Here is a 13,350-nt window from a genome sequence, read left to right as displayed (position 1 = left end):
TATTTTAAAATTAATTTTATTGTGTATATTTGAGGTTTACAACATGACATTCATTTCTATGGGATAAGTGCCCAAGAGCACAATGCTGGATCCTATAGTAGAAGCATGTTGAGTTTTTATAACTACACTGACACACTATTTTCCAGAGTGACTGTACCATTTTACATTTCCACCAGCAGTATATGAATGATTCAATTTCTCTGCATACTCACCAGCATTTAGTGTTATATTATTTTTCATTTTAGACATTTTGATAGCTGTGTCATGATATTTCATCACGGTCTTACTTTACATTTTCCTAATGGCTAGTGATGTTAAACTCTTTTCACGAGTTCACTTCCATCCATATATTCTCCATGCCAAAATGTCTGCTTTTATCTTTTGCCCATTTTCTCACTGGAATTTTTTTAACTTTGAGGTTTGATCATTTTTTATATGTTCTAAATATGAGTCCTTTGTCAAATATGTGGCTTTCAAATATTTTCATCTCCTTAACAGATCAGAAGTTTTTAATTTTGATGAAGTCCAGTTTATTGATTTTTAAGGAATTGTGCTTTGGGTATAAGTCTAAGATTGCCTTCCAGAAATATTGTTCAAATAACTATTTTTCTAATCCTCATTCTTCATTGATTAAAATATACCAATTTAATGTACAAAATAATAACTTTTAAGATAAATGGTTTTTAATAATGTATTTAATTTTTGTGTTTATTGTTTATGAATTCCCTGTTCATCTCCTTTGTTCATTTTTCTAAAGGTAATTTTCTTCTTCTAATGTATTTCTGATATATTAAGGTACAATTTATCAATCATAAATATTAAAAATATATTTTCGTACATTTAACTTTTATCTATTATATTTGGATGTATAGATGGTTTTAACCAGTATGAAGCCAAATCTATCGGATTTTCACTATATGTCTTCTATGTCTACATGTGTAATTGATTTAGGATTAATTATGTGGCTAGCTGAGAAAGATTCTTTTTCCCTAAATGATTCATTAATTATAACATCAAAGTATATTGAATAATCTATCCCTTTCAGGAGCTGAAATTTCAGGTTAATCAAATACAAATATTTCTTGGCTATCTTTTACCATTTTTCATACAAAGAAATTTTAGAATTATTTTTCTAAGTTACAAAAATCTAACTGAAAATTTTTCTTAGAATTTTATTAAATGATTGACTTGGGGAGAGTTTATATCTTTACAATGTTATCTTCCTGTTAAAAAATGTGATTACTTTCCAGTTATTTGTCTTTGTTTATATCCATAGTAAAGTTTTTTAGTGTTTAACACACTCTTTGAGTTTACTTCATGTATTTTATATTTCACAAAGCTATTGATAATGACTCTTTTTTCTTTATATTTTTTAATTGGTTACTGTTGATGAATAAAATATTTCTTTTATAACTGGCTGAAATGTCTATTTTCCCATTCCAGTCAATTTTCTGTTTTTCCTAGTTTTTCCAGTTTAATACTCACATAATCTAGAATAGTGATAATTTTGTCTTCCCAATTGTCACCCTTGTTGAGTTGCATGAAATTAGTATTTTAGAGTAATGTTATATATTGCAGTGGTTGCTTTGTCTTATTCTTAACTTTTATTAGAAAATCTCTTGTGGCTCAATATTAATAAAATATTGGTTGTTAACTTGAAACAGATTCTTCAATATATTAAAGAAGAAAATGTACCCTAGTTTACTAAGAGGTTACTGATAGGTTTCACACGTGCTTGGAACCTGGGGTCCCATTTCTCTTTCCTATTTCTCCCTTGTGGAATGCGAATGTCTATCCTATGCCTGTTCTACCACTGTATTTTGAAAGCAAATAACTTGTTTTGTTTCATAGGTTCACACCTGGGAGGAATTTTGCCTCAGGATGAATCATTTGTTTTTGCCTTATCATAACTGATTTAGATAATGCTTAGATGAGATTTTGGACTTAGAATTAATTCTGTACTACAGTAAGACTTTTGAGGCTATTGGGATGGGGTGAATGCATTTTGCATATGAGAAGGCCATGAATTTGAGAGTCAGGTAATGGAGTATTATGGGCTGACTTGCGTTCTCCCAAAATTCGTACATTTAAGTCCTAACCTTAGCACCTAAGAATGAGACTATATTTGCACTTCAGTCCTTTCAAGAGGTAATAAAGGTAAAATGATGTCATATGGGTGGGCCCTAATGCAATATAACTGATGTCTTTATAAGAAGAGGAAATTAGGGTACACATATGTACAGAGGAAAGGCTAAGCTGGAGTGAGTCCTTCAAGGGAAAGGTGGCTTTTACACTCTAAGGACAGAGGTCTCAGAAGAAATCGTCCCTGCCAACACCTTCCAGCCTCCAGAACCATGAAGAAATAAACTTCTGTTTGTGGTACTTTGCTACAACAACTCAAACAGACCAACACATTTTTCCCCAATGCCTGGGCCATGGACCAGTACCAGTCCGTGGCCTGTTAGGAATCGGGCTGCACAGCAGGTGAGTGGAGTGCGAGAGCGCATTACTGCCTGAGCTCCATCTCCTGTCAGATCAGCAGCAGCATTCGGTTCTCATAGGAGCACAAACCCTACTGTGAGCTGCACATGCAAGGAATCTAGGAACACTCCTTACGAGAATCTAACTAATGCCTGATGATCACAGTTTCATCTCAAAACCATCATCCCCCACGCCAAACCCATCCATGGAAAAATTATCTTCCACAAAACCAGTCCCTGGTGCCAAAAAGATTGGGAACCACCAGACTAACACACTACCCTTTGTTCTGTTGTTCAAGGCACAGGGGTATGTCTGGATGGTCATGTTATTCTGTACCAATTTCCTTTCACAGGTTATTCACAGGGTCCTTGCTCCTCATCCCTACAGATTAAAGATGTGGCTAAAATGTCAGAGGATGTGGGTGGAGGACTGGAGACAGAGTAACAAACTTGAACTCCACATTCCCACATTATTTGTAAAATTAAACCTTCTCTCTTATTTTTTAGAAAAAGTGCCTAAATGAGCAAATAGCTAAAAGCAGGAAGGTGTGCAGCATTGCTTCTATGACTGGCAACTGGGTTCAACTGGCAGTTCATTCACCAAAGAAATAGTGATCTCATGCTGAAGACATAGCATCACCACCCAGAACTAAAAGAACCAAATCTTTCCCCATCCCCCAGCATGTCTTATTTTAAAGCCTATGTGAGAAGCTACGACTGTCTGTCTAGTACCCAATCATTTAGATACTGGTTTAAATGTTTTAATAAAAGAAGAACAAATGGGAGTCCTTTTTTTTCTGCTTACCTGCAGCATTTTGGGTTTTATTAACTCTACTTTGAAGCAGACCAAGAATATTTTTTCTACCTTTCATTGATCCTCCTATTTCACCTTATAATTCTTTTCATTGATTAAGCCATGCCCCCTGAGGATCTGATTGGAAAGAAAGGAATCAGAGACTCAGAATGTTCACTTGAGCTGGAAAACAACTGCAGGATACATTTCCCTGTAGGAGCCTGAAGGGACCTGTGCAGTACAGCTATGCTCTCAGCCAGGAGTTAACTACAAGATAGAGAGCCCCTATTTAGTTAATTGTTTTAATCAGTCTGCTTTTTGCATTCAGCGGTAAAGTCCTATTTAAATGAAAATGATTTTTTCAGGAAGGAAAACCAAGAGTGAGTAGGGATTTCCAGAGAGGAGCCTGTGGCTTACAGAGCAGGCTCTGAACTCAGTCCAACTACCGCTCAGCCATTCGAGCTATTACATGCAACAGGGGAAGTTTATTCCTCTGTTGTCACAGGCAAAATTTTGAAGGAAGCATTTTTCTTCTCCTCTATTAAATACACTCTTATCCATTAAGCAGCTTCCTGTGCTGGCATCTGGCTCTCTTCCTGCAGCTAAGGGTTCTCCCCTCTTGTGTTAGGTCCTACCCAAGCCTCACTAGCTCTGCCTCATCGAGATTCAGGCCTCTGTTGGAAGAAAGGAGCTAACCTTTCAGAGCCAAAGTGGTCATGCTGGCAGAGGGCCTCTAGTTCTCCAAGTGCCTCACTGAGCTCCTACTATGACTTTGCAAAATTCTAGATTCCGGGGAGGTACATGGCTTGTGCCAGACACTGTGGGAAGCCTGGGACCTGGATTGTCTTATTCAACTCTCACAGCAAATAAGGGGGAATTACTGTAGTAGCTCCTCAACATCATCTAATACCTAGCCCACAATTTTTTTCAACTTTTACTTTAGGTCCAGGGGATACATGAGCAGGTTTGTTACATGGGTAAATTTCATGATGCTGAGGTTTGCTTTACAAATGATCCCGTCACCCAGGTAGTGAGCATAGTATACAATTGGTAGTTTTTCAACCCATGCCCCTTCCTACCCTCTCATCTCAAGTAGGCCTCAGTGTCTATTGTTCGCCTCTTTATGTCCATGTGTACTCAATGTTTAACTTTCACTTATAAGTGAGAGTACATGGTATTTGGTTTTCTGCTTACATTAATTCTCTTAGGATAATGGCCTCCAGCTGCATCCATGTTGTAGCAAAGGGCACGATTTTGTTCTTTTTTCATGGCTGTGTAGTATTCCATGATGTATATGTACCACATTTTCTTTATGCAGTCCACCATAGATGGACATCTAGGCTGATTCCATGTATTTGCTATAGTAGTTTCCAATGTTTTAGTGGCTGTATAAATCACCTGTATAAATGGCTAATTCAAATTAAATCATACAGACATACCATGATTTATTTAATGAATTCAAAATGGCTAGATATTTCATTTGTTTCTGATTTAGGGCCATTATAAGCAAAACTGTTCTTTTGTCTTTGTAACTAAATCTTAGCACATTTCCTTAATATTTTTCTTGGTAAATGTCTAGAAGTAAAACTGCTATTGCACAGGTGATGCCAATTTTAAGATTTCTGATACATAACTGGGAGACTCTTTTCTGTGAGACTCAATTAATTTCCCAGCCATCAAAACTATTTAATAGCTCTTTCTCCATGTCTTCACCAAAACAGAGTATTACCCTTTCTGGCTACCTTTCTGGCTATTATCATAGGTGAACATGGAATTGCATTGAGCTTGCTTTTCTTTGCCAACTTTAGTGTGTTTACGGGCCATCTGCATTTCTTCTTTGGCAAATTGCCCACTATCTTAGTCCATTTATGCTGCTATAACAAATACGGGAGACTGGGTAATGTTTAAATAACCGAAATTTATTTCTCGCAGTTCTGGAGCTCGGAAAGTTCAAGATCAAGTTGCTGGCATCTGGTAAGGGCCTTCTTGCAGCATCCTCACATGGCACCACACAGAAGGGCAAGAGAGCAAGCTAGCTGAATGCTGTGTGAAGCCTCTTTTATAAAGGCCTTCATCCTATTAACGTGGAAAAAGATTTCATGACGTAATCACCTTGGAGAGGCCCCACTCCTTAATATTAGCACATTGGCAACATCTGAATTTTGGAGAGGATACATTCAAACCATAGCACACCCTTATATATTTTCTTTTGAAAGAGGTGTTCATCTTTTTCATGAATTTTAAAAGCTCTTTTATACTAAAATGTTAACCCTTTGTTCATTATAGTATATGTATAGTACACTGCAAATACTTTCTCTGTTTATTTGTTTCTAAAATTTTGTTTTTCTTTTTCTTTTAAGACATTCATAACTACCAATCTTTTCCTTTATGCTTGCTCTGGGATCATTTTTGCAAAGACCTTCCCAGATCAACACCTAAGATAATATAGTCATATATCATATATATTTATCTTAATATTTTGTTTAATGTAATCATATTTAATTTACATGGAACTTACTAATATAAAGTGTAACTAACCTATGACTTTATTATTTTTCATATATTTACTCAATTTACCCAAGATCATATAGAGACTGAGCAATAGATGTAGATTTATATATGTATATATATCAAATAATATTATCCAATTTTTCCAAGATCATATATAGACTATATATATATGTGATATACATATGTATATACATATGTATATATCTTCTTTGATATATACTTCTATATATCTGTCTCCATATGTGTGATCTTGGAAGAACTGCATAGATTTCTGTCTATCATTTATCTCCTTTCTCACGTTTATTACTAAACACATGTTTTTTTCTTTATTATTTATCTAATCAACTATAATTATAGAGCTCCTATTATATTCTATACACAGTAATTAATAGGTACAGAGGATTTCTTTGTGAACAGGACAGAAAAAGTCTCTTTCATTTTGGAGATGATAGTGCAAAAATAGGGGGCTTGATGAAAAAGTCACAAGTAGCTCTACAATGGAATTTTAACTCTATGAAGAAAATAAAACAAGGGAAAGGAGTAAGTGAGTGATGAAGGCAGGCAGAACAAATTCAGGAAATTCAAAAAAGTTTGTCTGAGGATGTGACCTTTGACCAGAGACCGTGATTAGCCTCGCTATTTGTGTTTTATTAGTCTTTTCAAAGAATGAGTCACTGGATTTATTTATCAGGTCTACTGGCTTTCTATTTTCTGTTTCATTAATTTCCATTTGTATATTTATTTAGTTCTTCTTTTATAGCTTCTTGAGAGGCACTGAAGCATTCTGGACAGCACCTGAGAATAAGAAAATGCTCACGTTTCTGCCTCTTGGTCTGGCTGGAAGGGATTATTACTTCCTTGCCTTGGAGAGGTCTGCCCTCCTCCAACTTAATGAAGAGATTCACAGGTCATTTTTTAAATAGCTACTCTTTATTCGAGAATTTCCTTTTCCCTGGAAAGAAGAGAAAAGATTTCTTTTCTCTGATACTTTTAGGAGCACCCAGCAGTCAGATGATTGCAAGGAAGAAAAGAACATTCTTTGACCCCGAGGGTGGTACTTTTATTCAGTTGGCACTCGCTGAACCAAAGCTTCTGCAGCATAAGCAGCCTGAAGCAGGAATCTATCTACAAGAAAGTGCTTTTTCATGCTAATTTTAAATTCAGGATTCATACTACCAAAATGGAACGGAGAAGAATAACTTGCTGTGAAATAGCATTAGTTCTATTTGAAGCTGGAAAATTCATTGAAGTTCTAGCTCCAGACGAGACTAGTCCATTTACCCAATTTGCCTTTCATGCTCACAGAAAACTCATTTTGTCCATTTCACTATTCAGGATGACTTTTAAATTGCATCGCACCTGTGCAAAAGCTGAGAGGAAGCACGGAGGCCACATACTGGAGATGGTAAGTATCATACTTCACAGGGAAATAATAATGAAGAGCCCCTTAAAAATCACCCATCAGACAGCCACAATAATCCCAGATACGTCTGAGTCTAAAGACCAGGAGTGCACAATTACAGTGCTTGGGTTATTTTCATCAGTAGCAGACAGGCTGGTTATTTGCACATGGATAAATAGCTTATTCATTTGTGTTGGAGTATATATATATTTGTTACCTTGAAATGTAGATGAAAAGCTCAGGTCCACAACTCCATGGCAAGAGAAATAAACTCAGGCAGAGGATTATCAAACATTTGGACACATAGAAGCAATTTTAAGAAAGATGGAATTAATTGGTTCTCATTTTCCTCAGTCCTCTATGCTGAGACTTCTAAAAGTCTTCTATATTCTTTAAACAAAAATCTAGAGAAAGAGAGAGAGAAAGATTCTGGAAACAGTTTATTGTCATCCCCTTCTTAGAGATCCACCATGTGTATCTTCATAATAAATTCATTTAAAAAATCCAACATTAAAGAAATCCATCTATTTTTATTCCAAGCATTTCACACAAAATCTTAAGAAATCAGCATTTGACAAAATACATATTAGAAAATATTGTCCTCTGCCAACCTTTATTTGCTGAATAGAAAACTTCAATAATGTATAGCACATTCTTTGACATTGACTCTGCTAATTTGGGGTCAAGCTCACCATTAATCTTTTCAACTGTCATAGAAAATAATTCTGTTTCGATCAGCTTTTCTGTTTTACACTTATTGTGCAAAGGTATTACTGTCATAATTCTTAAACTCCTTCCACGCCCCTGATACCCCTTCACCTACTTAATGGGTTTTCTAACGCTGACTTTCTTGTTTTGAGACAAGAATATTTTGGAATTTACAAAAATAAATTTGGGGCACAGTACTTAAGTCAATTCATAATATGAAATCTGGTTTCAGGAGATGATAAAAATACCTTCAGACCTCATGTTGTGTGGTAGGTTCATAGGATTTGGGGCCAGTAGTCATCTTTGCAATCCTACAGTTACTACAATGTTTGTACGTTTTAGGTAATTACAAAGGATTGTGAACCAATGAGAGATTTAATAGTAAATTATTCTTTTAGGAAGAAACTGCAGAATAATTGATATTGCCATTGGAATTGGAGACAGCAGATCTAGTTGCTGGACCTGCCCACTGCCACTAATGAGTTCTAAGCTATCTAAAAATCCATAAACCTAAGCTCTCTGCTTCAGATTCCCCATCTGTTAAATTGGAATCATACAATCCACTCACCATATTTTTCAGGGTAAAATAAGGTAACTACTGTATAACTGTGTTGAAAAAGTTAAGAATATTCAATGTTTGGGAAATAATTTTGTTGGCATTATATTTGCACCCCCTATACTGCTTTAGCTTTCATGTGAACTGGAAGCTATCATTGCATCAAAGCTTGAGCCAGGGAGAGGATGATCTAGCACCGTACTGAAACTGCAGATACAGCCAGCTCTAGGCAAAGTTGTGAAGGAAGAAAACTTGGTCACCTTCCTGCATTGATTCTCCTCTTTTATGGCATTCTTCCTTCTAAGCCAGTCAGTGAGTGCATTCCTGGAATATTTATTTAAAGGAAATTTCTAGAAACCTGGTAGATTATGCTTACTTTATGAAGAAAGCAATAGTTAATTTGAAAAATCCTAATCATTACATGTGGAATTTCAGCAATTAACAAGGCATTGAGGAGGGCTGGGGAAACTTTACTAGCCCTTTTCCCCAGTATCTCTTCTATTATACCCAAACACTTTGAGATATGAATTAACATCCCCATTTTACAGATAAGAAGATAGACTCATTGAAGTTGACTTGTCCTGACTTCAAAGACCGTAAATCAGAAGAACCAGGATTTGTCACCTGCCTGACTCAAAACTTACTCTTTTTCTTTACATCCTATGACGTCAGTGGGTGAGACCAAATAACCTCAGAGTTTCAGATATGAAGAGAAGCAAACAAGTTATTATATTCTTCATTCTTTATTTGGATGTTATTTGTCAAGAAGGCAGGCCATGGAAAGTTTTGTCCAATACCAATGAAATATAAGTTCTAATAAAGACTATTAGAAGATACAGTGATCTAGCATACTGGTTACAAGCCAGAGATGTGGAAGAGATTGCCTGTGCTCTTATCTGGTCTTTGTTAATTATTAAATGTGTATATTGAGCAAGTTAGTTCAACTTTCTACATACCTCAATCTCCTCATCTATAAAATGGAGATAAATACAGTACCAACATTTTTGGCTTTGAATCAAGATTATAAATTTAAAAATTTAACTTACTGTCAGTTCTGCCATAACACTTGTTTTGAAAATGGGAATCTAGCCTCATATAATTAATATATTAAGGAAGAATTTGAGCATTCATTTGAATTTTGCACGGTTGTGTGCATAATTTTATTCATGAGAAATGCTAGATGAGCATAGAAACCTGCATTTGGCTTAGTAGGGCTAATGTAGAAATATACCAAATGTTTGCATGCACACACCTGTACACACATACAGCACACATGCACACACACACCTCAAGCAGCTACCCTCTCCTTTAGTTCACTACATGTATCATGAGCCACATCTAGTGTTTCCATTTTCCTTTCCATTTCAGATACTACTCCTTCCATCACTTCAAAATAACACAGGCCAGCAGCCTTTCCGAAGCCCAGTTCCACAAGCAAACTTCAGGCCTTGTTAAAGTTCCACATTTATTCCAGTAATTTATGTGTTTCTTAATCATCCAATATATGTAAAAGCTTGCCACATTTTTATTGGTTTTCTAAATTTTTTTATGTGTCACTGATGCAGTTTTTGAATGTTGTATCTCAACCCCATTTTTTCCATAGGTTTTTTTAATCACATGATTTTGCATAATATGGTGATTTTTTTGCAATGCAAATATCTCATTATAAAAGAACTGACTATATTTAGAACAGTGCCTGGTATACAATAAAACATTCAACAAATTGTTATTATTATGCTAAACAGATAGAATTCTTTTGACCAAATGTTAAATCTGTTTCATTATGAAAGAAGAAAGAATGCTAATATATTTTAAATCATGGATAGAATTCAACCACTTAATATTCACTCAACAAATAATTACTGGTTGCCTCCTAGGTGCCTGGACTGGCTGGACTGACTGAATACAAAACCAGGGGAAAAAGATGCGGTCACTGTCCTCACAGAACTGAAGGTCTAGCCAAGGAGACAAACAACTGAACAAGCAAACTAAGTGTCCAGGCAAAGTATACCGGGGTGCTTTGCTAGTAAGTACATTGTAGCATTAATTAAGCTAGCATAAGAAGGCTCAGAGAGAAAATGACTTTAAAGCCAAGTTCAAAAAGATGTGTAGGACTTTCCCAGAGAGAGCTACCGGGAGTGGAGAGTATGAGGTGTTCTAAGAACAGTTAAAGCAAAGACCTGGAGGAAGGAAACATCCCACTGAATGAAGTTCCTTGTCTTGTGTAGTGAGACACAAGGAGGGGTTAAGGAAGGAGGCCGAAGAGGAAGACAGACACAAGTAAAGAAGTGCCTGCTAAAATCTACCAAGAACTCTGAGTTTTATTCTAACAGTGATGGGAGATGATCGAAAGGCTTTGAGAAGGGGATTCAGATTTTCACTGTAGAAGGTCCCTCTGGTTATAAATGAACAATGGACTGAGGAAAGACAAGATGGGGTGGATCAACTCATTCCAGGAAGTTATTGCACAAATATGGACAAAATGCACAATTGCATAGGCTGGCTGCTTTGGCACTGACAAGGATGAACTCTACTCACTGGGACCTCCTGCACTGGGATGAGGAGCATGCAGGAGCTGGGGTGAGTGTTTTTGGGCACCGGCAGGAGTGAACTTTGTACTGGCCCTGTGGCAGCATCTGGGGGTAGGGGGTGCCCGTGACCTCTGAAGCCCCAGAGGAAGTGTTACAGTATTCTTTTAGCTCTGCCATTTGCACGAATGAATTGAAGATGGTAAATGTGGGAGATTTTATTGCCTGTGAAAGTGGCTGTCAGCCGGAAGGGGAACTGAAAAGGGGACAGAGTAGGAAGGTCATCTTCCCCTGAAGTCCAGCTGTCTCTGGCCAGATTTCTTTCCGAAGCTGCACCATCAAGCTGTCCCTCTGAAGTCAATCCACTTCTCTCCAACATCCAACTGTCGTCTCCAACATCAGTTGCTTCTCCTCTTTCTGCCAGCTAAGCCTGAGGTTTTTATGGACATAGGATGTGGGGCAGGGTGGGCATGGGTGGTTTCGGAAAAGGCAATATTTAAGCAGGAAAACAGAGATGTAAGTCCTCACATTGGGCCGCAGTTTCAGGCTTGAGGATGGGGCCCTTGCCAGGGACCCACCCTCTTCTGCCTAGAATTCCCCTGCCTCCTGTCCCTGTCACTTGGAGGTGGAATGAACTAAATTCAGTGGAGTGTGGTGAGGGGAGGGGAGTGAGTGAGAAGCAAGGATCTAGGATGACTCTCAGGTTCTGGGTGAACCATTTCCTGAGAAAATAAACTTGAAGAGAAAAACAGATTTGGAAAGGAAGATGATGGGTTTTCAGCCAATGGGGCTGTTTGGACAGGAATAGTAGAGGGTGATCACAGGAGAATAAAACTTCCAGACAGTAATTTCACATGATTAGATGCTATGGGCTGATAAGACCCTGAAAAACAGGTGTGGGTCAAGCTGGCTAAGACTGACTGGTACCAACATGGTGCTGGATTTGATCTAGGTTTCACCTAGAACCTCATTATATGCTCATTTACGTAATTACCCACCCACCAGTGCCATGACATTTCCAGGAACACCCGTATTTGGTGTAAAAATGGGTGGCTCCACAATTCCAAGAAATCTCCACCTTTGCCCAGGAATTTTCACCAATATCCCGCCCCTTGTTTAAAGAAATTCATAAAGGTAGATACCCTAAACCCCGTTGGGTGACCCTGTCTTGAGTACACCTGCACTCTCCTTGCTCGAGTGTGTACTTTTCCCATTACAATAAATCTCTGTACTTTCACTGTTTTCAGATTCATCCTTGAATTCTTTCTTACAATGGTGTTAAGGGCCCCTGGAAACTGGTTGGGCTTGAGGTCTCACCAGCGTTTGGACCTCCCCCAGCCCACCAGTATCACTTTCACCATAGAATTATCATGGGACAAAAAACCATGCAGGATGGAAAGGTTTAGTTCCAGTAGATACCCAGGACTTGAATGGCCCAATGAATTTCAGATGGAATGAAAACCCAGTGGATTTTTAAACTCAATTATATTTGATAAACATGACTTTATGGGTTCTAAGAGAAAAGTGTTTGGTAGACTCTACCGTGAGATTCTAGAATTCAGGTCTCTTATAAACAAGAGAGCTTGGTTTTATTTTAGCCTATCCAAAATCATGCTGTGAAAAGTTTTGATGAAGTAAGTGTAAATAAATCAGAAAATGTTGTAAAAGTTTACCTGATCACTTGAAAATGAAAAGAAAGAATGTTTAGGACAAAGTACATTCTGAGTCCTTCTGAACCAAAAATATTTTTACAAAGAATATAAAATGTACAAAAACAGCCAAACTGAGGCCTATCCATCCTTAATTATAAACAGAATAACATGAAAAGAAACCAAAGACATGACCCAATCTGCTTCCTTGAATGGTAATGAAAACCCAGTGAAACATTCTATTATTTTCTGCTTTCTACCACAGTGGGCATCACATTCTAAAGGGATGAGAAATACGGCAATGTCGTTTATTTCTTAAAGCATGATTGTTTTTGTAACGTGATTTGTAACTGTGCTAAACTTGTAGAATAAACTGGTACACTCTGACTCCACTTAGCTTCAGTTTTTAACTAAGCCTAGAAAATAAGAGAGTGAAGCATCACATTGCTATAATTAGGGTCTCTAAATGTGTATGGTTTCAGATATACTATATCATTATACAGTAAGTACAAAGCTGGAATAAACACTAGGCTTTCTGAGCACAATGCTTACAAAACAACTAATTGCAATTTATCTTTGTTCTACTTGTGGGATTTGTCTTAGTATCTGCCAACTGATTTCTTATTTATATAAATATCCTTTAAAAGTAAGATTTATTTTTGTCACATCTGAAAAATTTGCAGTGGCCAAATAAAGGTATATTTTAGCTAACTGCATTTAATT

General features: G+C 37.0%; 1 long non-coding RNA gene across 2 annotated transcripts; it reads left to right on the top strand.

The window, feature by feature from the left end:
- The first annotated feature begins 4,092 nt into the window (after positions 1-4,092).
- Positions 4,093-12,977, top strand: LOC126961820 (uncharacterized). Of its 2 annotated transcripts, XR_007728428.1 has the most exons (7): positions 4,093-4,237; positions 5,206-5,247; positions 7,120-7,189; positions 8,293-8,485; positions 8,583-8,762; positions 8,999-9,125; positions 10,328-12,977. It is a non-coding gene; the product is annotated as an uncharacterized LOC126961820 (long non-coding RNA). The 2 variants fall into 2 exon arrangements; XR_007728429.1 differs by lacking the exon at positions 8,999-9,125.
- The last annotated feature ends 373 nt before the right edge of the window (positions 12,978-13,350 follow it).

The sequence above is a fragment of the Macaca thibetana genome, chromosome 8, assembly GCF_024542745.1.
Source record: "Macaca thibetana thibetana isolate TM-01 chromosome 8, ASM2454274v1, whole genome shotgun sequence".
Lineage (NCBI taxonomy): Eukaryota > Metazoa > Chordata > Mammalia > Primates > Cercopithecidae > Macaca > Macaca thibetana.
This window is presented reverse-complemented; position numbering and strand designations above follow the sequence as displayed.